Below are 27,512 nucleotides of genomic sequence, written 5' to 3'. Positions count from 1 at the left end.
CAGCAACAGTTTTTGTTCTTATACATATACCACATAAGCTAATTCAAAGCAAAGGAAATGTTCTTTGAGACTTCAAATTTTGAATGAGACCTTCTCTCAAGGAGGGCTGTACTTCAAGCTCATCTCACTTTTTAGGTATAGGTGCCTATTAATTTTAAGAGGGTTTGAAGAATATGCCTAAGAACTCTAGTAAGTAGGTATGGAAACAGGCATGCTCGTTAAGTGCATTCAGGTGGCTCCTCAGCAACCTTGGTATGTAACACCATGAAATCATACAAAAGAAGAAATACAGACATTCTTAGTTCAGAGGTATTTAATGTGCAAACCATAGCATCTCATATGCCATCATTAGTCTCCGTTATTAGTACAGGACCCAGTTTATCCAAAGTAATTACAAGAGCTGGACTAACTGAAGTGTGTAACTTTGGTAGGTACCTTATTATTCTGCCTATCAAGAAATTATAGCCATCATTTTACATATTTATCAGCATGATACCTGATGATTTCTCTTGTCATTATAGCCTTAGTTTTCTCAGAACTAAATAAGATACCGACATCTGCTATAAGCGGATAGGCCATGGTCTTTTTGAGCGGGGACTGTTATATTCACCATTTCTGACAGCTTTCTTGAGATTAGTTATTACAGGTTTAGGTAACTCATTGCAAGCAGGCTGATTTAAAGTTTCTGAATTAAATAATTACTTATGCATAATAAACTAGGCTAGTACATGAGCATGTTTTACTTTTATGAATAACTTTAAATGTTGCATTTTGATAAGAAATGAAGTTTTTGTGTTTATGTAAAATGGGAAAAGAAAAAGAATGCAGTGGAAAATGCTGCTTATTCCTGTTTCTAAAATTAGCTCTGTCATACTGAATATAACAGGATCAGACAGCTCCCAATTACTATTAAAATGGTAGAACTTTTACATGAAAAAATGTAAAAAAATTTACTGTAAAAAGTTTTTTTAATGTAAAAAGTTTACATTAATTTCTTCTGAATATATTGCAAGCAGTGTAACTTCAGTACATCTCCTTAAATGAAAATAAACAATATTAGCCCACTACGAGAAACTGCTCTACAGAATAATTTAATCACATTTCCTGATTAGCACCAGCGTTAAGTTGTTACAAGCGAGAGATTAATCAGGTCTCCACATGTTTTTCCCTTATGCTGCAACACAGTGTACCAGAGGTATACAAAGGATTCATGAAACCAGGAAGCAACCCAAAGCTATTTCTATGGAAACAAGCTCTGGCTTCGGGGAAAGCAGTAAATCAGTCTATTTTGTGTTGTGTTTGAGACATGTTTGGGTGTTTCCAACACTTAGCTACCAGGTTACCTAACCAGCTAGTGTCTCATGGTTTAGCACTAATGCCTGAGTCTGATCCTGAATTCCTTGCACACCTAACAAACAGCTGTAACATTGCCTGAGAAAAGCAGACAGGCGTAAGTCTTTTTAATTTTTGGTTGGGTTTTTTTTTTCTCTTTTTTTGGTAAACAAACCCCTCACAACAGGAACAAAACCAAACTCCACTTCAGGTTACATAGAGCTAGTGTAACCAAAACAGAGCTAGACTTTCCTGGTATCCCAGGCCTCAAAATGAGGCCAACACTGAATCGCTGTTTATGAGCACAGGCTGCAGAGGGCAATGTCCCTCAGCAAAGCACCGTGTTTCCCAAAGAACAGCAATGGGGACCTTTTGATTTATCAGGAGGTGTATATTACTTTTTCCTGGGTTGTCAGCTGTTAGTGGTGCAAAGAATGAGAGGTCTGGACTCTGAATGCCAACAGTTAATACAATGTCCAGAGATTTAAGGAACCCTGGACAAGTATTCTACACATTTGTTGAAAAACAAACTTCCTACAGCATTTCAAACGAAATTAAAAGTCGTTTTGTTATTCCACCGTTTAACCAATAAAACGAAAACCAGGCAGTCTGTTTTAGTTTTAACTAAAGAGTGGGAAAGTCAGGATATCCTTCTTTGTCCTTAAGTTGCAAAAGCAGAATGCAGAAAAGAGTAGGGATAAAGATTCACTTCTTTGGTGAGAAAATGAAAATGTTAACCAAACTCAGTTTTTCCATGAAAATATCAGCCAGCTATATTTGAGTGCAGTGTCCAAGATCAGAGGAATACAAAGACTGCTTTTGTCATCAGTCTCTCTCTACAGATGCCCATGGTTGGAGAAGCTCATTGCAATATTGCCAACCACAAGCCTTCAGAAAATATGAAGCCAGTCTCTCCAAATTGTAAGACCAGCTATTAAACCAAAAAATCTTCAAATAGTAATAAATAATATATTTTTCTTTAGGGTTAATTTATTTGGCCCTGTTCCACCATTTTAAGAACAAGAGGTTCTGTGTTATAAAATGAAAGCCATGATTCTCACATACCCACTGAACCGCAGGACTGGGAAGGAAGAAGAACTAAATGAGAATGAATGAAATAAAAGAAAGGAAATGGGGATGCAAATGGATAACAAATTCCAGTAAGAGACCGAAGGGAAAGGTGAGATGTAAAAGAGACTGAGCTTCGAATGCTGCATAACATGGTGTTTTGCCTCTGTTGCTTTAGGCCACAGAGATGATACAAACTCTTGAAAGTCATTGTCATCCACTGTAATAGGCAAATCATTATTTACAAAACAAACAAAAACCCTACAAAAACCAGTGTTGGACATTGAGTGTTGAATTCAAATATAAACATATAGTACAACTCCATACTGCCATTACCCAACTCAAGGAGACACATGAGCATAGATTGCCTAATTTGTGACTTTACACAAGAGTTTATTGGAGAAGATACTGTCTAGCTCCATCTGGAGCTCACTACAGTTTCAGATAAGTACATGATGTTATGACTAACAAGATAGACTTCTATAAATATCTAATATCTGCTGCAAAGATGTGTGATTACACTAAGAAAAGCACATGGAATGAAAGAAAAAGACATCATAGGTTTATCATGAATTGTAGTTAATGGCAACAAGAAAACTCTCAAATGCAGAAAAAAAAAATAATGAGAAACATCTTCAAGCTATTTCATGTATAATCAGGTATTCAGATATTCCAAAAAATTGCCTAACTATATTCTCAGATACTGTTGCAGTATTTATATCCAAAATAACCAAGCTTTTTGGTATTTAGGATAACATAAATACACTGACTTAAAATTTCCCTTCTATTCCACTTATTCCTCCTCCCTCAATGCTTTTAACACACACTGAATATTATTTTTTCCATTGAGCTCTCTTCTCAACACTGTTTCCCTCTCTTCTCAGACATAAATGAGGTGCTGGGCAATGTTCTGACGTCAATGTGGTGATTGCCCCAGGGGGGAAAACAGCAGTTTAAAATAGAAACAGAGACACAGACAGACACATTCATATAGACACCTGTGGGTGCCAGTAACGCTGATAGACCCAGACTTCTGGGAAACTCTGGCAGACATCCGTTGCCAGGTAAATCTCTGAGCCCTGTGCGACATTCTTCTCCCTGCATCTTGGCAAGGATCAAGTCACAAAATTCAGGGCTGGCATTGGACTTGGAGCTTCTCCAGATTACCAAGATACAGTGGGTATGGCTGAGGTCTTTCCCTAACTACAACTATTTTTTTTTTTTGAGGGTTCTGTCTTGCATATTGTATATATAGTCTTGCTTTCATTTTTTGTAAGACCAGAGCTGTTTACAGATCTCTGGGTAAATGACCTCTTGGTTAATTTCTTCTACATCTTTAATGGAAAATCTTCTGACAAGAGGTACCATCACCAGCTAACAGAGCATGCTAGCATGTAACAGTTAAAAATAAAATAATAACATCTATAAAAGAATGTCTAGAAGTAGGAGGCAAAAGTCTTCCCCATCTCTGTTTTAATAAAAAAAAAAATTAAGACTAGAAAATGTGCAGAGTAGATAGTTAAAGAAATTTTTAAAAAGGTTTGTGAGCAGGTGCTAGAAAGTTTGGCTTTTTAGTCTAGCAAAATTATATCTGAGAAGGGACATAGCAAGTCTTCCTGAAAGAATCAATGTATGAACTATCACATAATTGTTACAAAACAAATGGCAATGAACTGGTGGTAAATACACTTAGAATGGGATTTGGAAGACTTCTTCATCACCTTTAAAGAGAAGTCCTGGCACAGCCTTCTAATAAAGAGATATTTTTATATTTTTATAAGATAATTTGATAATTTTATGCATTAATTTAAAAACAAACCAAAGGAGGTTGTTCTTTGGGCAACCAAGAGAAAATAGTTGGAGCTCTTCTCTAAAGGATGCAAAAGAACAAACCCATAAATTATTTCAAGAGAAGACTAGTAAAATACTTGGAACAGAAATCCACAGAAGATTTCTAAACAAATAAAAACCATGAAGCTGAGGAAGAGAAAGCACACTGGGGAAACATCATATATGTTTGCCGAGTTTCTACTTTCCTTTCATGGCCTGAAGATGATTTACAACATAGATATATTGGTTTCTAAGAGAAGTTTGCACTTAAGACTTTCTATAAAAGTCACACCTCTAATTTTAAGCTGATCTTAGTGGAGTTCAGGATCAAACTACATGCAAGTTATTCTGTACTCCAAGAAAGAAGTAGAGGAAAGACCAAGAGACCTGTAGTAAAGTTATCTGTATGCAACTCCACAGTGTGTTGGAACTTGTGTCCTTAATTTCTTTATCATCAGGCCATTATGTTCTCATCATCTGAAGCTGCCTCCAAAGACATTTCTTTCTCCAATATGAATACAATATTTCATCTTAAACACTCACAGGGATTAGATGTTGCTTAAGTGTAAATCAGAACTAGATGTATACTGTCCACCTTAGCTAGGAAACAGGCAGCCTTAACAGAAGGCTTAAACTTTTTGTGGTCTTCCTCTTGCAAAATTAAAATTTTGGTAATGGGGTGCTGCAGGGGTGGCATCTGTGAGGAGACCAGGGGCTGTCCCATGCTGGACACAGCTGGTTCCAGCTGGGTCAAACAGACCCATGGCAGGACACAGCTGAACCCTTGAGCCAAGTTCATGTTGCCTCTGTGCAAACATTTAAGAAAGGGCTGAACACTGCCAGGCAGTGAGGAGAGATGGGGAAAAAACTGTAAGAAACAGCTCTGCAAACACCAGTCTCAGAGAGGGAGATTCCCCTGCAGCCTGTGGAGGACCCAGTGCTGGAGCAGGTGATTATGCCCTGAAGGAACTGCAGCCCACGGAAAGCCCATGCAGGAGCAGGCTCTGAGCAGGAACTATGGCCCATGGAGGACCCATGCTGGAGCAGGGGGAAAATGTGAGTAAGGGAGAGGAACGGTTACAAGCATAACACCCATTCCTCATTCCTCCTCCTTGTGCCTCTCAGGGTCAGGCGAAGATAGATGAGATGGGAATGAAGAAGTCAAGATGAACCCAGGAAAAAAAAAAAGGGGGGGGGGGGAGGGGGGGGAGGGGGAAAAGGTGCTAGTTTAATTTGCCTTTGTTTCTTACTCCATTTTAATTGGCAATAAATTAATTTTCCTCAAGTTAAGTCTGCTTTGCCAATGACAGTAATTGGTAAGTGATCTCCTTCTCTTTATCTTGATCCAAAACCTTTTTCATCTTTTCTCCTCCTGACCTGTTGAAGAGACCAAGTGAGAGACCAACTGGGCAGCGGTCTCACAGCCAGCCATAGGTCAACCCACCCCACTATCCAAAACAGTTCTTCTTAAATATACTGGAAAAATTTCTTCCAAACAACTTGAGAGAAAATTCTGGAGAGCAGGGGTGCTTATTAATTTGTAGTATTTGGATAAAGTGTTTCTTGAAAGTTTTTTATTTCTTTTTTTTTTTTTTTTAGCTGTGATGAACTGAAAAAAAAATCCATTTATTTACAAAAAAGAAGACATTTTTCATGTAAATAGCCTATTTTTAAGCACCTCCAGTTTTTTTAATATTTGAGTTCTTTTTTTCCAGGCTTTTAGGAAGTAGTCCTTGTCCCTGTAGGATCCAAAAAAACAAGTTCTTGGAGGCACTGTGGGTATTTCATGATAATTAGTTAACACCATGTCACCATTATAGGCAGAAATCTTCGGAGTACAGCTGTTGACTTTTAAACCCCATATTGACCACCAGCTGCTGCCATTGATGACAGAGGCACTAGACATGCACCACAGGATTTTATGTATCTGTCAAAAGAACAAAAACATGAAAAAATTTTTGTAGCTGTTGCACAGTCAGAGGACTGTGAGTAACAATCTAAAGAAACACGGAATATGAAGGGATAACAGTTAACTTCACTTACAATTTTCCTCTTTGCCCTCCCTTGTAATTTAGGTGTTAGAAACCACCAGAATAATCTTTCTTTCTCAACATAAGCTAAAGAAAGAGAAATTTTTCTGTCCGTTATGGGACCTTAAATTGGCCACAGTTTTGTGCCACAGTAATAGCAGACCTTTGAATATCTAATGCTATTATTAGACTATAAACTATTTAAGTTTTAAAATAGCGAAGACTCAAACTTGCTCAGTGGATGGATTAATATAAAAGGTTTTGTCAACAAGTATTTCTCCCAGCTCCTTGCAAAGCCAGTAATTTCCTCTCACAGTCTAGAACCTTTCTGTATTTTCCAAAGTTCAAGGAAAGCATACTCATCTTCCCCTGGGCCTTTAGAAAAAGACTTCTTTTTTTCTGTCCTCTCAGAAGTCTGGCTATGTGTTCTTGTTAGGAGGCTCCCATTTGCGCTCGTGCTGCCAGCGTGCCATCTTCCTCACGCCCTGCCTGCCTCATCCCAAGTCCAAACACTGCCTTACTCCAGCTTTCCTTGATCAGTAGCTAGGCTTGCACCAACCTCCCTTTCCTACCAGGGGAGCTGCCTCCCAGTTCAGGGTTTTACTCCACCAGCATTTCATCTCTGCTGCCCACAAACATCTTTCTAACAGGACGAAACATGCAGCAAACTGAACAATGTTGTAATACCATCCATCATACCATCACACTTTATTTGTTTAAAAAGCCCAAACAGATCAAACCTTTAAGACGCTGATTCTTTGTACACGCACATACACAGAGGTCCACTCCCAGCTTAGGCAATCACTAAGTAAAAAGTATATCTAACATAAATTTCTTTCTGTTTTGAGTGACTCATGCAGCTTAAGTTAAGCACCAGTGCCTAGAACCGTGAGTCTGAAGAGGGTGGCAAAGGGCATGATTCGCATGAGGTTGTTCTTAACTAGTGCCATTTCAGTGCTGGGTGCAAAAGCATGAGTTGGCATGAATTTCTAAGTATAGAACTGATCCCACCGTTTGCAGCTCAGGCTACTTTTTCTCAATACAGCTGCCTAGTGACACTTTTTCACATTACTTGATGGAGTATGTTCCATTTTGCAATACCAGCACTCCTGTAAATGCTGTCCTCCCCAATTCTACTTCCTTGTACCTCTGATACTAACAGAGATTTTCCTTTTACTTCAAATGTCGTATTTCTTCACTTCATTGCAGAGTGTGTGTACAAGGGCCGTGGACTATTGGGAAAAGAGCTAGTATACATGGTACAGTAAAATCAGTTTGGTTACTGTGACCATGGAGAAGTATGAAAAAAAATATGCTTTCAAGAATTAAGTCTACCTTTGTATTTGTTGCATTTGCAGTTATTAGATGGAACACTATGGGTTAATACTAAAGAAACAGTTATCAGCAATTAATGATAAAAGGAAATCAGATTTTGGGATGATGAGAGGTACAGTTTCAGATTCCTTTGATATTTTATCTTCAATTATCTTTTTTTTTTTTTTCAGAAGACTAGAAATTGTATTTAAGATTAAGCAATTCAAGAAAACACAATTCACTGTTGTTTTAGCTCAACTACCAGAGGAAATAATAATGCAATCCCTCATTACTTTGAATATATAATTTCCAAGTGGGTGAAATCCCGGACAATGTTATTACAGTGAAATGAAGGAATGCACTTATAATGGTGGAGAAGGATTTGAATGCGCTGGGCAATACGCACATGCACACACACATGCAAAAGATTATTCTACCATTAAAATGTTATGACTTTAAAACATCGTTATTTCAAACAAAGATATAATAGATGGACACATTCAGTAATGAGACAGTGTTGGTCAATGTGCTAGAAAATCATCTTAGCAGCAACTTTAATATCAGTAAGGATTGTTATTTAGATGTCATTGAAAAATAACGTACTGTTAGATTTATTTCTATTAATATGATATAAATTTATTAGATCTTACATAAATGACTGAACAAAGCATCTACTAATCCTATAAGGAAATGAGGGATGACTGAATGTGTTCAAAGGTATTCTCATTACCAGGGGGAAACGTAGCCTGATGCCTGATACAGAAAGTACCATGGATGTTCCTAGAGGTAGTCAAGCCAAGACGTTCCAGTGTGCCATTTGCTAGTATTTAATTGGGTTACAGATTGATGCTTTGCCAAAAAAAAAAAAAAAAAAAAAAAAGAAAGAAAGAAAGGAGTTAAAGTTAATGAAGACAAAAGAATATTAAATCTGCTGACATTGTTGCTAAAGAGGATGTTCGTGACAATGAATGGATCTTTCTTGACATTTCAGTCTGCAATTGTGTACAAATTCAAACTCATTTTGTTTAAGCATTTAAAGAGCATATCTCAAGTTGTTTAGTACAATAAATATTGGTAAGCAGGATGCTGATTTTTCATGATGATGCATTTTTTCTTTTAATTATAAAAAAATGGATCAAGAGGCAATCTAAAAGGATGATGCTTATTATAAATTACAACAAAAAAATGATCATTTTTCTTTGTGTTTATCCTTGAACTTGCTACAAATTTGTGCTCCTTGATTACCTTCTCAAATGTTTCCCAAACCAATACATTTGTATTGACTTTAAGAGGTATTTGAAAACATCACTCCATTTCTAATTCTCCCATTTGTAAGCTTAGTAACACACTGCTAAGTGTAGAATTCAAACTATTTTCCTTTTTAGTAACATACTTAATAGGCCATCAGTAGCATAGCTGAAGCTGATTTTTTTATATTCTATGTGCTACAGACAAACTGATTTTGTGACACCAAAGTACTGCTTGACATGCTTGGATAAAGTCATACAAAACTGTAAATTCTTAGTAACATGGCTACCATGTGTTGTACTCTGCATGTACTGGATATCTTGGTGCTTTCTTAACATTCCCTCAAAATGCTTCACTTTTGTATATTGTGGAGGTTTTTACCCCATTTGTCCTTCCAGGGTTGCAGACAACTAGTTATTCTTATGCACAACTTATGCTTATTTTTAGCCTATTTAAAGTTTCTTGGTTTTTTTTTAAAGAACTAGCACTTCCTGTATGCATGCTTGATACATGATACACCAGATTTTTGGGTTCCAGTCTTATTTGGTTCATTGCAAGTAGATGCTGCATTACATCTTTTTTGCCAGTCACCAGGATCAATACTTCCATTTCCTTACATAACCTCATGACAACATTTTCTGTTTTCAAAACTGTTGATGAAAGACCTTCCCATGGTGGCCTTTCATACCAGTTGGTCTCAGTCAAAACACTTCCACTATTTTTAGGAGAAGATGACAGATTTCAACCTACCGCATAGCAGATGATTCGGTTAGCTATTTCCTTGCCATAAAAAATCATCATCTCCTATGTGTGAAATAACAGACGTTAGATTACGGGCTAATAAACCACACTTCCAGGATAATAAATATTCACTTTCTCCCTGTTATAATTTCTTGGAGACCTTTGGCTAAGTAATTTTGACAATAGATACAGTAAGTCTGTTAAGATTATCTATCGAGCAATATATACCATAAGGTAACCTACATCTCAGCCACTGCTCCCAAAATCAAAAAAAATATGTGCACTTACATGTCCATATTCTAGGGCATGAGGTGATATTTTTTATATATATATAATATAAAGAACAGAAAATATGAAAATAATTCCAGAGACAAACACAGTACTGAGAATCTGTTATGGCAAAATTACATTTCTTCCTTCACCTTAGTTGGCCATGAGACCAGGGCAAGAAATACAAGGTTTCATAGAGTTTCATGTACTTATGCAGTCATGAAATTGTGACAGCGAAAAAGACCACCTGTGTTTCTGCTGACTTCTACTTTTTCTGGATAATAAATGTCAATGTAGAACATCTGGGACTCATACTAAAAGACTTAAGACACTTCTTTTTGCTTCTTACATTCAGAAGTTTACCACCTTTCCTGAGGCAAACAATAATTTGACCAAGACCAGTTTAATGATCAAAGCTGCAGCACTCATTGATGCTAACATCTCTTTTCAAATATCTGCTTCATGACAGCTATTTTCCTGTTGAAAAGTGAAGGGATGACTGATGCATGAGACAAACATTTAGAGAAGATGGGGCCTAGATAATGAGACTCACTCATACAAGAATAAACACTTCAGAAGGAATTGCAAAATTTATCTCTGTATTTCAGACTTCGTAAATAACTTTTTTCATCCATATCATGGCATCATTTAAGGGCTTTTTGGGGACTCTCTCCCTAGACAGGACAATAAACAAATTTCTTTAAGCTATTTAGATCGTGACATTAAAATGAAGGCCTTCAGATACTGTACTGTTAGAGGCCAGGCAGATGAAGTTACTAAACAAATACAGCAGATAGAAGGACCAATAGGAAAACGTTTCCCTGTATCTGTGCTGCCACTAATTGGGTGTCATCCCAGGGAATACTTGTGTCAGCCTCTGACAGCAACGTTCAAACTCTGAAGCTTTGGGGTTTTTAAGAGAATACTATCTAAACTTCAAGTTCAAAAATGCACAGCTTATTTCCCAACCTGTTTAATTAACATTGATTAATTGTTGGAGGAAATCACATAAGCACATTGTAAAATGGCACATTCACACATTACATGTTTTGCATACAGTTTGGACCAGCTGGTGTGTGATTTTTTCCATTAAAACAGCAGTAGTTTTTAAAATCTGCTCCTCTTTCCATCATTCTAAAAAAAAGTAGTAAAAAAAATCTTTAAAAGCTAAAAAAAGCATTATGCCCAATCCCAAAGGAAAACGTGTCAGATCAGTGAAATTATACAGTAAGCTTTATGTGATAGAAATGCTGAGCAGCAGAATCAGTAAAAGGTGAAGAGGATTTTTATAACTTTTTGAAAATGTATGGAATTCATGTGTCAGACTGCACCTTGCCTTCTGTCTGAAAAATTCGAGCTGCAGTCTGTGTGTTAATTTTCCTTTCCATATAGATATGATGTGTTACCCTGAGGTAAAAAATTCTGAAACAAGACTGTACTACCCTTACCATTATAATGATCTGTGTCCACCTCTGAACAGCAAGATTGTCAGGCAACCTTACGCATTCAGCATTTAAATAGAATTGATGACCTCCAGCCTCAAGAGCACAGACTTCTACCTGATAAGCCAAAGTAGTAACTTAGGAAGTAAAAAATGAATTTCAGCAAGTTACACACATATCTTTATCCAGAACCCAATCACAGCATAACGTAAAGGATAGACACAGAAGAGAGAATGTCTAGCTCAAGGTAACTGCATTAAAAATACCAGTTCTCTCTGGTCCTCATCCATAACCCACTGGAATCTATTAAACTCTGCTGATATCCTTTTTGCTGTCACAGTTCTCAGATTGTGGTCTTGCACAGTAAGAATGCAATGCAGAGATATATTTTGTCAAATACTCAAATGAGTAACTTCTGTGGAAAACAAGGTTATAAGAGAAAGTGTTCGTAACAAAAGGTAAATTGAGTTGTTCTTTGTTTGGAAAAAATGGCTTGTAATTCTTCCCTTCTCTAAGGCTCCTTTAGTTGGGGAATGGAAACAATCTGTGAAGGATGCCAGGAATTTTTGTTTGTTTTTTTTTTTTTTTTTAAGAACAGCTTGTGATAGTCCCTACATGGACTGTGTACGAGGCTCATAAGTAACCAAAGTAGGGACAAACAAAGGTTGTGCAGCCTCCTGACACTACCCCTCCTCTTCTAGTAGTTAGAAGGGCCTTATAGCCAAACACATCTGGGTCCCAAGAGAATATGGGTTCAATATTCAGTTTTTCAGGGAATAACAGTTCAATATTCTGTTTTCCTTCCGGGGCTGGGGTTAACTGGAAGAAAAGCTTTATTTTGCTTTGTTCCCTTCCTTGGCCTTCAAACCCTAGTCACCTTTTTTTATCTCTGAAAAGCTGTTCTTCAAAACCTACAGAGATCAGGCACATCAAAACAGCTGGGGGCTTCAGCTGATGCAGGGTACAGCCATCTATTTAGACAGACTGAATAGTGACTCATAGATGAATTCAGGACACCTGGTTTTAACCCCCAGCTTTCTAGAAAATGTTGGCAAAATACTTCTGTGCCTCAGTTTCCACGACTATCAATTGAAAATAATATGTGCTTACTGTATAGGTACGTAATGCAAATGAATTAGAGTTTGAAATCCATGACACAGGCAAGTACCTGAAATGAAGCTTTATACAGTGACATACTTTATACAGTGGCATAGAATTCCTTTTTCATAAACCGTAACATCCAATATGAGATCAGGCTGGTGCTGAGAAAATTATTTCTGTGTTCTTGGACATGGAAGTACAATTAAGAACAGAATCAATAAAAATACACCGAAGTGGAACACAAAGCTCTATATTAAAAATCAAGCCAAACATTTCTCCTTCTATCCAAATAATCTTTTAGAAAAAAAATTAAAATAGAAAACCAAGTCTTCTGATGTTATATAAAAATCATCATAATCACTAACAACCTGGAAATTAATTTGGGGAATAAATCAATTTGTCAGCCAGGTAGCCCTCAGTGAGTTTTCCTGAGGCCAGGGATGCATATGGCTTAGAGAAACACATTTTTTTAGTAACTTGGCCTGCTGAAGCAGAACTGCAGTCCAAGTAGCAACAAGGTCACCAAAGGTTATTTGTCACTCTTCCCTAATGAGCTGCTCAGACTTTTCAGCATTCATATGCGATGTCACTACTGATGCAGGTCTCTCAGATCACGGTTTGATATAAATGACAGTCTTACCTGAGCTGAAATGCCTTGACCATCTGTACACCTTTCTCACGGTCATTCCTTCTTCCCTGGAATGGATACAACTGAAATATGCTTACGCATCCCTTCACCAGCTACACCTTTTCAGGGGAGAAATACTGTTGCTTCACACCTCATCTGTACATAAAAGTAATTTTAAATTCTCCATTCAACCTGAAATCCATCCTGTAAAATACACAAATACAGTTATAACAAAGGTATCTTTTAAAATCTCAATGCTCGATCTTAAACAGTTAAGAAAACAAATTACTGACATAAACTTCAAAATGATGCTTGTATATACACAGGTGAGCAGATTCCTGATAACTAGTATGTTTAGTTCTGTTTAACTGTGCTTCAGATTGGAAATCTGCCATTTAATAGTCTTTTTAAATGCCAAAATTAATGTTGCCTAGACAACGTCAGTTCTCCTCCTAGTATATTTGCGTATAATAAAATAGTTAACTACATAACTGTGTGTTGGTGTTTGGGTGTTTTGGGTTTTTTTTCTCGTTGGCCCTTTACCCCACCACAGGAACAGCTGAACATTTCCTTTTATCTTCTTCAGCCTATGTGTAACTCCAGGCATTATTTTTTATTTACTTCCCACTCAATATATGAAGGCAAACTGAGATTAAATAAAAGTGGTAACTCTTATTGCCAAGGTACTGTCAAGGTAAGTACTTTGTTTTTTTCGAAGTCATTCAAATTCTATTTAACTTTTTTTTTTTTTTAATGGATTCTTTATTAACCTTAGCTACAGCCTTGACTATTCAGTAATATTCAGCAAATAATAACCCGAGTGTTTCAAGTTGAAATAACTGTGAAGAGCTAGATTCACAAAAAGATTAAGGTGCACTCACACCTACCATTTGAAAGTGACCAGCACAAATCACTGCTTAGCTACCGCTCAGGTTTTTTTGGGCTCACATCAAAGCACATACCTTTGCCATCAAATTGCTCAAAGCTTCTTCTAGAGTCCCAAACTGATATGGACATAGTAATCTAAGATAGATCTTCCTTTAAAAAAATCATTGTTACTGAGAAAGATCATATGCAAGAGAAAAAGAGACAATTGACTGGTGGCAGAACTTGAAAACGAGGTTCCCAATTACTTCTAAGAACCTCTAGCAAACCACTAAATACATATAGCTCTCAAGCAAAAGAAGCAGAGAAGGAAAGAAATTGTAATTAAAAATTGTGAAGGTTTGATTCTGTTCTTATTTTATGTAAAAAAAGTTGCACTAACAGTGAACTGGAGTTAATAACTTGCTCAATACCTTTTGTGTCACTTAAATCTCTTTTTTCTGCTACTGCATGTTGCTTCCTTTTCTTTTTCCCTTCTGACCATACCACTTCTTTGTTTTGATAAAGCAATTGCAAACATTGGGAATAATTGTCTATATTGTAAGTCTGTAGGATATGCAGAGAAGAAAGAATAATTTATACTAAATTATTCCTAAATAAAAAATTAATGCAAAATATGAGTAGTCCTGATTTGGGGTGGGGGGAAGTAGAAAAACCATCAAAAACATCAATAACCCATAAAGCATACAAACTGCCTTCCAAATTAAAAGCAGCAAAGACACTGAAGGTATTCTCAGCCTGTGTTAGGCATCTCACTCAAGGGCCCAGCACTTCTAGCTTTGTGAACAGCAGATGGAGAATGTGATGAAAAGACTCTTCCAGCAGACAAATCTGAGAGCCTTACGTTTCCACTATAGATCATTTAACTAATAATCCTTTTTTTATTGTTTGAGGATAAGGAAGTCTAAGAATATGAACCTCCTAACATAAACACCTTAGCTTCATGCACAAAATTAGGTAGACTCATATTCTCCTTCCTGTGCCTCCAACAGATGAGGCAGAGAGGAATACCAGAGAGGTGGAACCTCACATTGGGCAGGTGGTGTAAAGTGAGCTAAACAGGCAGTGTCATACTAATGACCATTTGCAAGTTTTCCCATGATGTACATAGCAGGAACCTTCCCCCCCCCCCAAAGAAATAACCTCCTTCTGTGTGTGGTGTGGGTAATTTTCTCCTCAATGAAAGTATATTTTCCATTCCACTTCAAACCCACAATTAGTGCCCAGTCTTTAGCAGACAGAATCTGTCAGGGAGGATTATTTCTAAAACTAAGCAAATGGATTTAGTGCCATTTACTTAGGATCAAACAAAGTGATGCAAAACCTAAACACAGTTGAAAAACCTCAGAAAGAAGTAGGAACAGGAGAATGGTTGAGCAGAACAAGATGTGATCGTAGAAAAATTGGTCCATATGTTGTTTTTTATATACTGTATATGGATATTTAAGGTTGTTACCTGGGTAAGCAGCACATTAGCTTTTTTAATATTTCTTGATCATTCTTTCACCTGTAGTAGTAGTTACCTGAATGATCATATATATTAACTTACTTGCCATGGCAACCATGAACCAAAAGTCTGTGACATCCTGAAAATAACTTGTTGACGATCAATTTACTGGAGAAAATATACTGATGTCAATGAAAGCAAATACTTCTGTATATGCAGTACATTCTGTTGAAGGTAGAAAGTTTATGAAACTGTATTTTTATGAGAATTGAAATTTGCAATTGGATATCTTAAGGACTAGAAGAGTCTGATTCTCTAGGATAACCCTTTACATTTGATCAGTGTGTAACTGTTGCATCTGTTCCTGATGTGTATAGCATGAAACCATATTCAACCATTTTTAGGTCCCCAGCCCATTGATGAGGTCCCCAGATGCCAATGGGGTCCCCAGCCCATCATGGGGGGTCAAAAATGACTCTTGAGATAAACAATGTAACTAAATGTACTGTTGTACAAAGATGACTGGCTCAAAGTCCTGAGTTAGGCCCCTAACCTGCCCCCAGAGGCAGAATTAGCTTCCCAAACAATTTCATAGGAGCCAAACTGCAAGCAAAGCTTTAAGAACCACGATTAAAAGTGAATTAGGCAGTGACCTCTAGTTTAAAGAAGGCAACTCCTTCCAATTTCAATTCACAGTTACGAAACACCTCACTAAGCCAAATACATGTGCCCTGTAAAACATGCCAGTGTCTCTTGATGGTGTTTTTTTTTTATTCAGCACCATTTAGCTGGCATATGGGATGAAATCTTTCTTCTGTTTTCTGAGAATTTAGCCTGTACCTCGCAGCCCTTTGATAAGTACTGTAGTGGCTGACTGTAGAGTATGTATTGGTATAACTCTGTTACTTTTGTCCTTTCTGTTCAGTCATTCCACTTTGCACACATAGTTGAAGACTCAGCATGCTAAGGAGGATGGAGAAGGAGTGTCCAGGAGCTAAGGCACTCACTATTCACTCGTGCCATGTTTCAATGAACAAATCAGTGTGCTCACAGCACGTTTTCCTAAGCAGATCCCACAATGAAAGACTCAAAAAAGAAGTCGGATTTGTAATTATATAGGTGTCAAGTACAAACAAAGAACCTAATGAGCAGTACAGCTTGGGTGTGGGCAATTCTTAGAGTATCAACTTGGAGATATTTAAGTATCTAGATGTGGATCAAGAAGCTTTTATTCCTAAAAAATGGAGGGAACTGAAAGGTTCTAAAACTAAAACGGATCTTTTGGAACTTTGGACTTTGATGTTATTTTAAGTGCCAAAGTATTTTTGTGGGGACAACTCAGAGCATTCAGCTATGCTGGGTTTACACTTGTTCACAGCTGAGAGGAAAAGCTGGCTTCCAAACCAACTTTATACATCCCTTGTTCCTGCGAGCGGTAAGGTGCCAAACCACCCACTGGCACAAATAAATCAAAAAATCAAAAGCTAGCAGGTGGAACTATGGGTAAATCACATGCTAATAAGGCTGATCAGAACTGGTTTTTCCTCTTTCTCCCAGTAAGAAAAGCAGAGTACTCTATCCTCAAGGCTTTCTGGCCAAGAATCATACAAGATAGTCAAGGAAATATCTATAATAGTTTACTATTAACTGGACTAGACTGTGCAAATCTTGCTTCTGTGGATGAATACTTCTTCGTAGCAGTCACTGAGTTTTTTGTTAGGTTGTTTTATGGTTGTGATTGGAATTTTTTCCAATTGAAACTAGTAAGCCTGCTTTCCTCGATAAGTTTTTATTAATATGAATAAAGACTATGCAATCAAGCCAAAAGCCATATTTCAGCTACTCAGAAATACAGGCTTGCATTTTTCCCTTGTTCATGTCTGTTATGTTGGGAATGAGTTTAATCTCATTCCAGCCCCAGCCATATGCTGAGTTCACAGAAGAAACCAGCCTCCAAAATGTCAAACACAATGTAAATGTAAGGAAGCACATTTGCATGAGCCATTCCTGCAGGTCCAGATCTCACAAACTGCATCTTCTAGTGCAAAAGTCTGACCCAGAACAGACAACTAAGTATCCCAAAACAGTTTCTTCTGGATATTAGCCATCTTTGCCGGGAAGATGGCAATATAGAAAATATTTCTTAGCATGCCCAGACTTTTAAGGTATTTGACTCTTTATTTAGGAAAGAATGCATGGTGGATACAATATTATCATTTATCTCAAAAGAAGTTTTAATGAATTTCCACATCAACTCTCAAATAGTGGTGAGTAAATGAAAGAAAAAGAAAAAAAAAAAAGTAAGAAGCAACTATGGTAGTTTGGGAAGTAGGAGCCCTTAGTTCTAAGAGAGGTACAGTATCAGGCTGTGCTTTCTTCTGCTTTGATTAAAGAAATCCAGCCTTGCCCACAGAGCTTCATGTCTACTCCAACAGCATTTTCAAATAAAGGAGTTATGCAGCAGGCAAATCAAAGATTTTTTTCAGCTTCCCTTAGACAAGAGATTGTATTGAATCCTTTTAGAAAAATAAATAAAACACTTCCTGGACAAACATCTCCAGCTTTCTAGATGAAACATGATTTCATTTCTCTAGGTAACTAGTTTAACTATCTAGTAAATAGCTATAATGATCTCTACATTCATTTTTTCATACTTGGTCTGGATTTTTTTCAAATGTAAACTATTCCTCTCCACCACACAGAAACACTTACCAATGCATTTTATATCAAGATATTCTCCATGTGATACAAGACATTATGGTGACACAAGACAGAGGGAGGACAAGTTCCTTGGGAAAAATATTTTTTTGTTTGTTTGGTAAACAAAGGTTTTTCTCTACTCTCCCTTTCTGCAGCACCACTGATAGATGATAGCTGAGTTGGAAACGATATCACTTTTAAGAGCTAGCTATTTTTACTGTGTGGATTTGTAGGTTCCTGTTTTTTGTTGGGTTTTTTTGTTTGTTTGGTGGTTGTTTTTTTTTAACGTATTTGCCTACATGTTTATTATTAACTTGATCATCCAACAGACAGATAATTGAATTACCTGAATGCAGTCAACTTCAGCTTCCAGTACACTTATATTGGTGTTATATTAATTGCGAATTCAAGCTATGAAGCCTTAGAACAGGGCACAGCCACTGTAGGTTTCTTACTCTGCTCCCTTTCTTTACAAAGAGAATTTGAGATCATGATGGCATGCTTCAATATAACAATCAAATACTGGAAACTACCCAAATTAATCATAACTCTCCCTAAACAAAAGAAAGAGATTTTCTGAAGCAAGGAGTGAGCTTCTTCAGCCAGAATGGAGCATATCATTCCTTGCTTGGCTGGAACTGTCATTTTCTGGTCACAGCAGTATTTTTAAAATTCTCAGAGCTGGCATACACCAAAGAAAAAACAGAAGAGACAGCAACTGTAAAAAATCTTGGGTTTGGGTAAGATTTAGAAACACAAGTTTGTTTTTCTAATTCCCTTTAAAGAAGTATAGTCACATGGAAGACTATTTTTCTCACTGTTTTTCATATGTCAGTAAAATTGTAACCAGCAAATCATGTTACTTTATTACCAGGCTGTCCTGGTTTCAGCCAGGACAGAGTTAATTTTCCTCTTAGTAGCTGGTGCAGTGCTGTGTTTTGGATTTGGTGTGAGAACAGTGTTGATAGCACACTGATGGGTTTGGTAGCTGCTGGGTAATGTTTACACTAAGTCAAGGACTTTTCAGTTTCTTGGGCCCTGCCAGCGAGAGGGCTGGAGGGGCATGGGAACCTGGGAGGGGATGCAGCCAGGACAGCTGACCTGAGCTACCCAAAGGGTTATTCCATACCATATGACATCATGCTGAGTATATAAGCTGAGGGAAGAAGAAAAAAGGCTGCGGAAGGATGTTCACAGTGATGTTGTTTGTCTTCCCAAGCAACCATTATGCATGAGGGAGCCCTGCTTTCCTGGTGATGGCTGAACACCTGCCTGCCCATAGGAAGTAGTGAATGAATTCCTTGTTTTGCTTTTCTTGGGTGCACAGCTTTTGCTTTACCTATTAAACTGTCTTTATCTCAGCCAACGGTTTTTCTCACTTTTACTTTTCTGATTCTCTCCCCCATCCCACTGTGGGGGGAGTGAGCGAGTGGATGAGTGGGTCTTAGTCACTGGCCAAGGTTAAACTGTGACACAGGGCAAAACTCATTTATTTTTGAAAGGGTGCCTTTTCTTTAAAGGACCCTTGTGTTAGAATAGTGGGTTGATTTAAGTTACAGTGCAATGTCATTACTGGTTTATTTCCTTCAACATCTTTCAAAACTATGGAATCTAGAATAATACTGGGAAATTAAACCCATACATCCTAAATCCAGTGCATTTCTCTACTCGCAAAATTTTCCTGTGTTCTTTAGTGCATTCTATATGTAAATTAACTTCTTGTTGCTTTGAAATGTATGTGCTATTTTTGATAAATATCAGACTTTTATAGCAGCTTGTCAACAGTAATTGCCAAAAATTGGGAGACAATACTAATACGCCTCCCATTCCTCTTTGGCACCAAAATCAACAAAAATAACAAGACCAACTGAGTAGATGAAAAACTAGGAAATCTTCTGAAAGCAATGGGAGGCAGCAGGATTCCAGAAAGCCATTGCTTTCAGCCAAGAATATCGTTCCTTTTTTTTTTAAGAAAGGAATCTGGTAACAACTCAAAGTACAATGAAACAAACTGAGAAATGGTGCAACAGACCTCCCACGCGGATCAGAATGCATGGCCTAAATGGAAAATTACAACAGTGACCATATTCAGAACAACCAACATGAAAGGGAAAGAGCTGCATCTACCAAGTGACATCCTCTCCATGATGAATATGGCCACCTCTAAAATGAGCTATCATACTTGTTAATTATAAGAGAGAAAAAAAGAAAACAGCAGGAATTTAAACATAGGAGCATTTATTTTGGAAATATTTTTTATGACCAGTAGTTTCTAGATTTTTTCACTATGTATATTTAACAGGTTTTGATGGTATTCCCTGAATACGCTTCCTGCAATAAAGCTTTAGGAGCAGCTCTGGCTTCTTGTTCAATAAAGTTGTCATACATACACCAATGACAGGCTAATATGGGCCATCAGACATGAGAGTGCTTGACTTTAGTTAAAAAAATATGTCCTACCACTGTATGTGAGAAGGACAACCTGACACAGTGAATAAAATACTTGCATCTCACTACTGAGATCAAGGTTCAAAGCTGTGGATCACCTTCATAAAATGGATATAACTCAGCCTCTTCATCTGCCATGAAAAGGAATATATCACCATGAAGAACCAACATGACAACTTAAATTGAAACAAGACATAAGCCTATGAAGAAACGAATAATGAACCAGTTCTCAACACCTTCAAAGACTGTTGCTTTCAGGTAGAAGATGAGGTCAGTGTTCTTAACGTCATCTGTCACAGCTTTGGAGGTATTTAACTGGTATCAATTTAGCAATCTCTAAAAGTAGAACTACTCACAATACACAATTAAAAATAATGAGATCCACCTGAACACATATTTACAGTGTGCAAAAGACCAGAACATCTCTGACAGGGAGTTTATCAGGTAAATAATATGTGTTTTATTTATAAATATTTACCTATTATACAGGAAGACTTATTAACAGCCTTTTGAGCCCCCTGTGCACATGATATGACTTTAAAAACAGGAGCTGATAATATGTATACCTGAAGGACAAGGCTACATGGAGAAGAAAAGTCATTTTATATCTTCTTATAATATTTTATGACAAGTGAATATTTTTATAACAATAATGGAAATACAAAGCAGATCAAATGAGCCAAAGCTACATTGCTATGCTAGATCTCACCCAATTTCCATTTAAGTGAAAATGCTCTAGGCTGGAACAACATACTTACATGCACTGTACAAGCTCATATAAGACTCCAGAACACCCCAGAGATTTCTCTGCGGTGCACAATCAGAACTGTTTGAGTACACTACCAAACTCACCAGTTGTAACAACTCCCTGGCAGGACCCTTCCAATACTCCCCTTGAACTATACATATGTACCACATGACACTATCCCACCAGCCAGTATTAAAATACACTTCATAAATGAATGAAACTGTTTCCCCATAAGTTATGGGGCAAGTTAAGGACACCCTGGGTCATGAGTCAAATGTTAAATATTGGATGCTAGATTTCCTTAACTGCTCCTATGGCGTTTAGGGGCTGCATGGGGCACAATATCGTGCTAATGGATTTAGACCACCTAAAAACTACTTTCCCACACACACCCCACACAGACACATCTTTGGGGCTAGGGTAGTTTGGTGAGTTCCTAGACGTCCTGCAGTTATCTATCCTAGTGTGCATTAAAGCATAAACATTTTCCTATGGAGGGAGACCACAGATGTGTTTGAGAATCCAGGCATGTGCTGGTACAGAGGCATGGCACAGCACAAAGCAAGTTGGGAGATTCAAAGCAGATCTGTTCAAGGGCAGGGTTAATGGGACATAAGGCCTTTTCCCATGTCAGTGAGTCAAAGGACACAACACACTTTACTCCCTTTATTCCTCACTTTTGACTTTGTGACAGCTTATGACAGAACACTTTGCTGTTCTCTGCCCTACAGTCTTCAGACAAGTCCTCAGGTAAGAGGAATCCCTATAGTTCAGTGTTCTGTTGTCAGGCAGATGCCATAAATAGCTCCCCATGATAATCCTGAAAGTTACAGGGGAATGAAGCCTAACCCAACTTTCCTGTGACGGAAAAGCTTCACAAGAGATAGACAATGTCAGGAGAAGTCACTTTCAGGAATTCAATCAGTTTGTGTAGATAAAGAGGTATGGTCTATGCTATACAAAGCAACTCAGCATGCAAAAAAATGCATCCAAATGCTCCTTAGGCTTGTTTTTGGCTTTCCCCAAAGTATTAGACTCACAGCCTTTGGATCAGACTTTTCCAGATATCTCAGATGCAGACCTTTTCTGTTGTTGGCTCTGGAAAGAATACAAGAAAGATTTTGTATTATACAAGATACAAGAAAGTCTTCTTTTTCAGACCAATCATCAACATGGCAATTTTAAAAAGGAATGAGACTAAATGAGGCTGTGAATCTTCCCAGAGAACCATTTCATGCTGTTAGTTCATCCTGTAACAGCTTTGGCTTTAAAAAGACACATATATTTCCAAAGACAGCCATTTAAGAGTTGAAATAACCCTGTAAAGAAGTGGGAGTGTTATTTGCAGCAGTGGAAGCTCTTAAATGACAGGATGACTCTGCCTGGGGCTATGTGTGCTATAGCTAACATAACCCCTGCCTTGGAATAGCAATATTGGAGAGATACTTTCTCAGTGTGCAGCCAGTGGCAAGCATGGCCTCCCTAACCTCAGCCAAGGCAGCAGAGAAAGTGCTGGCAAGCTCCTGCCCCAGAACAGTTCAAATTATGTCACAATGCCAATCTAATTGCCTGTCCTTTCTAAATAGCTTTTGCCCAAGATGCATCTTGAAATTGAGCTGGGTGAAGGCAGATCAGTCTGTGGTAGAGATCTTTGTGAGATTGTGCTTGATATCAGAAGAGAACAACAGCACAAGGAGTTAATAAGGTTCTTTTGGAATAACTGTGCTATCCTAGGGCTGCTAAGACTGTCTCTTTTACTGTGGACTCACTCACCAGCATCTTAGGGCTGTTCCCCATCTTGCCCTGCACTGCCACTTAGGGATGAGTAAAAGCTGATCTCTGCTTTGTACAAATAAACTCCAATCTTGTTTTCTTTTCTCTCTACGTGCAGAGGAAACCTGTTATCTGTTGAAACCTGTCATCATGCTTTTTGGGTGCTGACTTCTGTCAGTGTCTGGGACTGCCAGCGCTTGAAATGGTGGCAACAGTGGTTCACAGCAGGGGACCGGTGCCTTATGCCTGGTGCCACAGACAGAAGCAGAAATGAGAATAAGCTGCCCTTCGCATTGCTTGTGGGGACTCCATGAATGGCACGAAGCCTTGTCATTTCTATTACTCAACTAAGTTGAACCGCATGGTTCCCACTGAAACATATTTCTGGGTGCACTTTTGAGTGTATTTTTTGTCTGGGAAAGCTACAAACAGGCAGTACAGCCCTGTTCTGACTGTAAAATCTTAGATTTTACTCCTTTTGCCTCGCAAACCTTTTGAATAGTATCCTTGCAGAAGTTAAGCAGAATTCAGGAGGACATGATATCACTAGGAAGGAAAGGAAAAAGAGAGAGAAAGGGAGGAAAGAAGGAAACAAGGAAGGGAGCAAGGGAGAGCAGACTCTAGCCTATGCCAGCAGGACACATCTGTCTGCTCTCAAGGGGCTGGCCCTGAGAAACAACGCTGGCACAACCACTGGACAATGGAGCATTGGTCTGGCAGCTGAGGCCGCCCTCTTGACACTGACCATTGTAAATCTGTCAGTGTAGATAGATTCACTGTTGTGAATGGAAAACAGGCTAGAGGAATGGGTTCACTTGCCAGAGGCCCATGCCTGGTGATGCTGCCTAGGTGGGCTGCAGAGCATCCAAGCTTTACCAACACAGAAGTCAATAGTTTATAACATTCTGATTTCTATAAGCTCTCAATTCCAAACCACAGGGCCTAAAAGGGCATATTTCTTTTTCCCTGCTACCTAATTATTAAGAAAAAAGAAGCTTTTAGTGATGCTGAAGAGTAACATTTTTTTCTCCCCTCTAAAACACCTGGATTTACTTGCCTCAGAAGTTTCATACCTCAAAAGGCAAACAAAACCAAACATTCAGGTGAGACTAAACTTGGAAATTTTTACCTCCAAAGAAGGATTGTTCTGAAATTCATCTGCACATAAAACCAGGAGATTCTAATGAAAGCTCCAAAATAACTTATAATTATAGTTTGCGCTATCTCTCAAGGAATAGCATGCTTTATTACTAATGAAGCAGCAAATAATGTGGCACCCAGTAGATGAAGAAAACCTTTTGTAGTTATGTGTAATTATATATAATTTTTGGCCATGACTTCAGAGTAATTTTAAAACTGAGTGGAATTTTTGGTCCAGCTATTTGTCCTTGCATGATTTTAAATTGCAGTACTCCATTTAAGAAGTCAAAGAACTTACTGTGTTGTGTAGTTTAAATTAAAATATGATATACGTCTTAAAATTAAAGTAATTTTGCTAGTGTTCTTTGCATGATTTTTTTGTGCAAAGCAGAAAGATTCGAGCTGCTGTTAATAACTAATATGCTGTAACATATATCTAGCTGTAATTCATTATCAGTGTACACTTCTGAAAACTTGAAAGGTGAAAAGAAAGTATAATTCTTAAGATTCTTTTGAAGGAAATTGGACAATTTTAATCTGTATTGTAAAACATAATGTTATACTTGGAGTAATTGCTGGAAGAAAAGGAAGAGTTTTGCTTCATAAAATTGTTTCCTATTGTTTTTCTTTTGTATTTTTGCTATTCTTCATTTAGTTTCAACTCATGCTGGTGTCAAGTACTTCCCTTGCACTTTCTTGAATGCAAAAGCATGACAGAGGATGACACAGGCTCATCAAAACAGAAAAAAATTCCAAGAGGATGCACATCATTCCTGCCTGTGTCTGGTCTCCACCTTCTTCCTGTGGTAAGGAGCAGGCTGTTCCTTTCCTCCTGCAATGCCCTGGGGCTTGCAAACTGATGAAATTATGTTGATAACTTTCAAAGCTGATTTATTACATAAGCAGAATTAGCAGCTGCCTAGGATGGTAACTTTTTTCACATAGGCATGCTTTCTGATCTTGTTACGCCCAGAGATACAGGATTAGCCCCGAATAACATTAGTGCTATGGAGAAGTGTGGAGCTGGGCAGAGGGAGGTTGCAGAGAGATGTAAAGGACAACTAACTCTCTGCTGGAGTTAATGAACCTTTTCTACAACACCACCCTAGATATAACCAAAGACAGCAGAAAGAGAAGAAATCCCTGGATCTTGGACCACTGCATCCTGACCCCTTTGGAGCAGGCTATTAGCCCTAGCCACTTTCCTCTTCTTCTCCTCTGTTTCCCTTTCCTCAGCATGCCAAGAGGTGTAAGAGAATAAATAAGGACTTTGGGGAGGAATAAGAAGATGCAATGCATTCTCAGGGTGAGTGCAAAAAGGCCTGTGTGAATATGGAATTGAGGGTGGACCAGAAGGAAGACAAAGGACAGAGATTTTGAGGAAAAAGGTGAGGGGGATATACGACTGCAGCTGAGGGAGAATTAAAGAAACTACACACCTGCCTATGCGTTCTCTGATGTCTTGCACAGTCTGATGAAAGCCTACTGTCTCCTCTCCTTCTCTCCACTAAATCAGTCTCCCTCACTTTGTAGTCAGATCTTTCACTAAGCACTTTCCCTTCTTACCTCTCAAGAACCTCCTTGACAGAAAAACTGTATTTTTCTTGCATCACAAGAAACCTAGAGCTTGCTTTGTTCCTGTCAGTCCCATTTACAGACAGCTGAAGATTTCTCCATATTGTGAACAAAATGGAATTTTGTCATTCTCAAAATAGGGACAAATACCTTTCATATAGTTTAATTCCTGTCAATATCAAAGTCTATGGTGGTAGCAAAGTGTGAGGTTGCACAGGAAGACAGCAGAGCCCTGTGTATGTATTACAGGGATGTTTGCTTGGTCTCTATAATATGAGCTATTTAAGGAAGGTGGTGCTCGTGGAAGGCAACTTCTCAAGAAATGACATGTTGAATAAGCTCCATCTGCAGCTGTAAGATCAGGAAAACCTCTTTCTATTTTACTTAAAACCGTGATGTTGTTGCTTTCCTATGCCTACTGCCATAGGCAACAAGCTATGCCTAAAGCAAGACCTTTAATCAGAACTTACCAGCCTATACATTTGAAGTGGGATTCATCTAACCAAACGTAAGTACTTACTGTGGTTTTATCTCTTTATAGTGAGATTTACAGACTTCTAGCAAATGATTGGCCTAATTCTAAGGTAGATATCTGACACAGATGAGATGAAAAGTTCCCTGAGCATGCCCTAAATATGCTGGTCTCCCAGAGGACTGCCACTACGTTGCCTAACTCACACACAGACAACTGTCCATTCTACCACAAAATGACTCAGCAGACATAGAAAAGTTCTTTCACCACCTATAGATTACTCAAACACTTTTTTGGGGGCAGCCTAATAAATCCTGTGGTAAAAAGGAGGAAGAGAATTTGCCCTGATGTTCCTGTTCTGAAGATACAGTATTTTTAGGTTTTATGGCTCTTCTATCACAGCTTGCTTCTCCTGAATTTTAATTTTTTTAGGAGAAATTGTGAAGAGAGTGAAAGAAGAGTATCACCAAGAAACAAACAAGAACAATTTAAAAAGGAAAAATTAAAAGATAATTGTAATAGTAGCAGCTGAAATGATACTAACTATGCACATAATTATAATAATAAATGACTGAAAATAAAATAATTTACAGCGTTCAAGTTTTCTTTTCTATGTAGAAGTTCATGTAAAAATCAGATTTATTATAAAAGTAGGAAATAAAGATTATTACTTTGTGATGGAGTCATAACCATTATAGTCAGGAGTTTTAGAAAGCAGCAGCAGTTAGGAAAAGCTTTGTAAAATACCTTTGTTTCCATGAAATGAAAACACTTTCAAAAGACCTTACTCTCTAAGGGGTCTGAAAATCTGATCTAAGGCATTGTAATGGCAAATAAGTACAAAGCAACTTTGAAAATCTAATCTTTATTTAGGTATTTTTAATAAAGAACAAAAACCGTAATACCTAAAGTACTGGTTTAATGATTTAACAGTTCCTGTGCTCACACAGGCTCAGGTAAAAAGGATTTTTTTTCTTCCCTCGGGAAAAGTGAGAGGTAATCTGCCAGCTGCACCTCCAGTAAATTCGTCACTGTGTTCTAAATAATGCAATAGTCATTGCTGTCCTTTCAATGATTCACACAAAATATAATGATTTATAGCATCCAAATTCTCTTCCTTATTGACAAGATCATGATTAGGCCATACCTATAGAAGTAAGAAGTTAAGATTGTTATGCTGCTTGTTTTCTTTAGGCAGAGCATTTGCACTGGGCATTTTAAATGTATTTTTTTGCTCTGTCCTTTAAAACAGCAGTAACAACTTTAAACCTGTATCAGGATGCTATATTCCCTCTTTCTGGAGAGGTGATTTTTCTCTAA

The sequence above is a fragment of the Falco peregrinus genome, chromosome 3 (genome assembly GCF_023634155.1).
Source record: "Falco peregrinus isolate bFalPer1 chromosome 3, bFalPer1.pri, whole genome shotgun sequence".
NCBI classification, from domain to species: Eukaryota; Metazoa; Chordata; class Aves; order Falconiformes; family Falconidae; genus Falco; species Falco peregrinus.
This window is presented reverse-complemented; position numbering follows the sequence as displayed.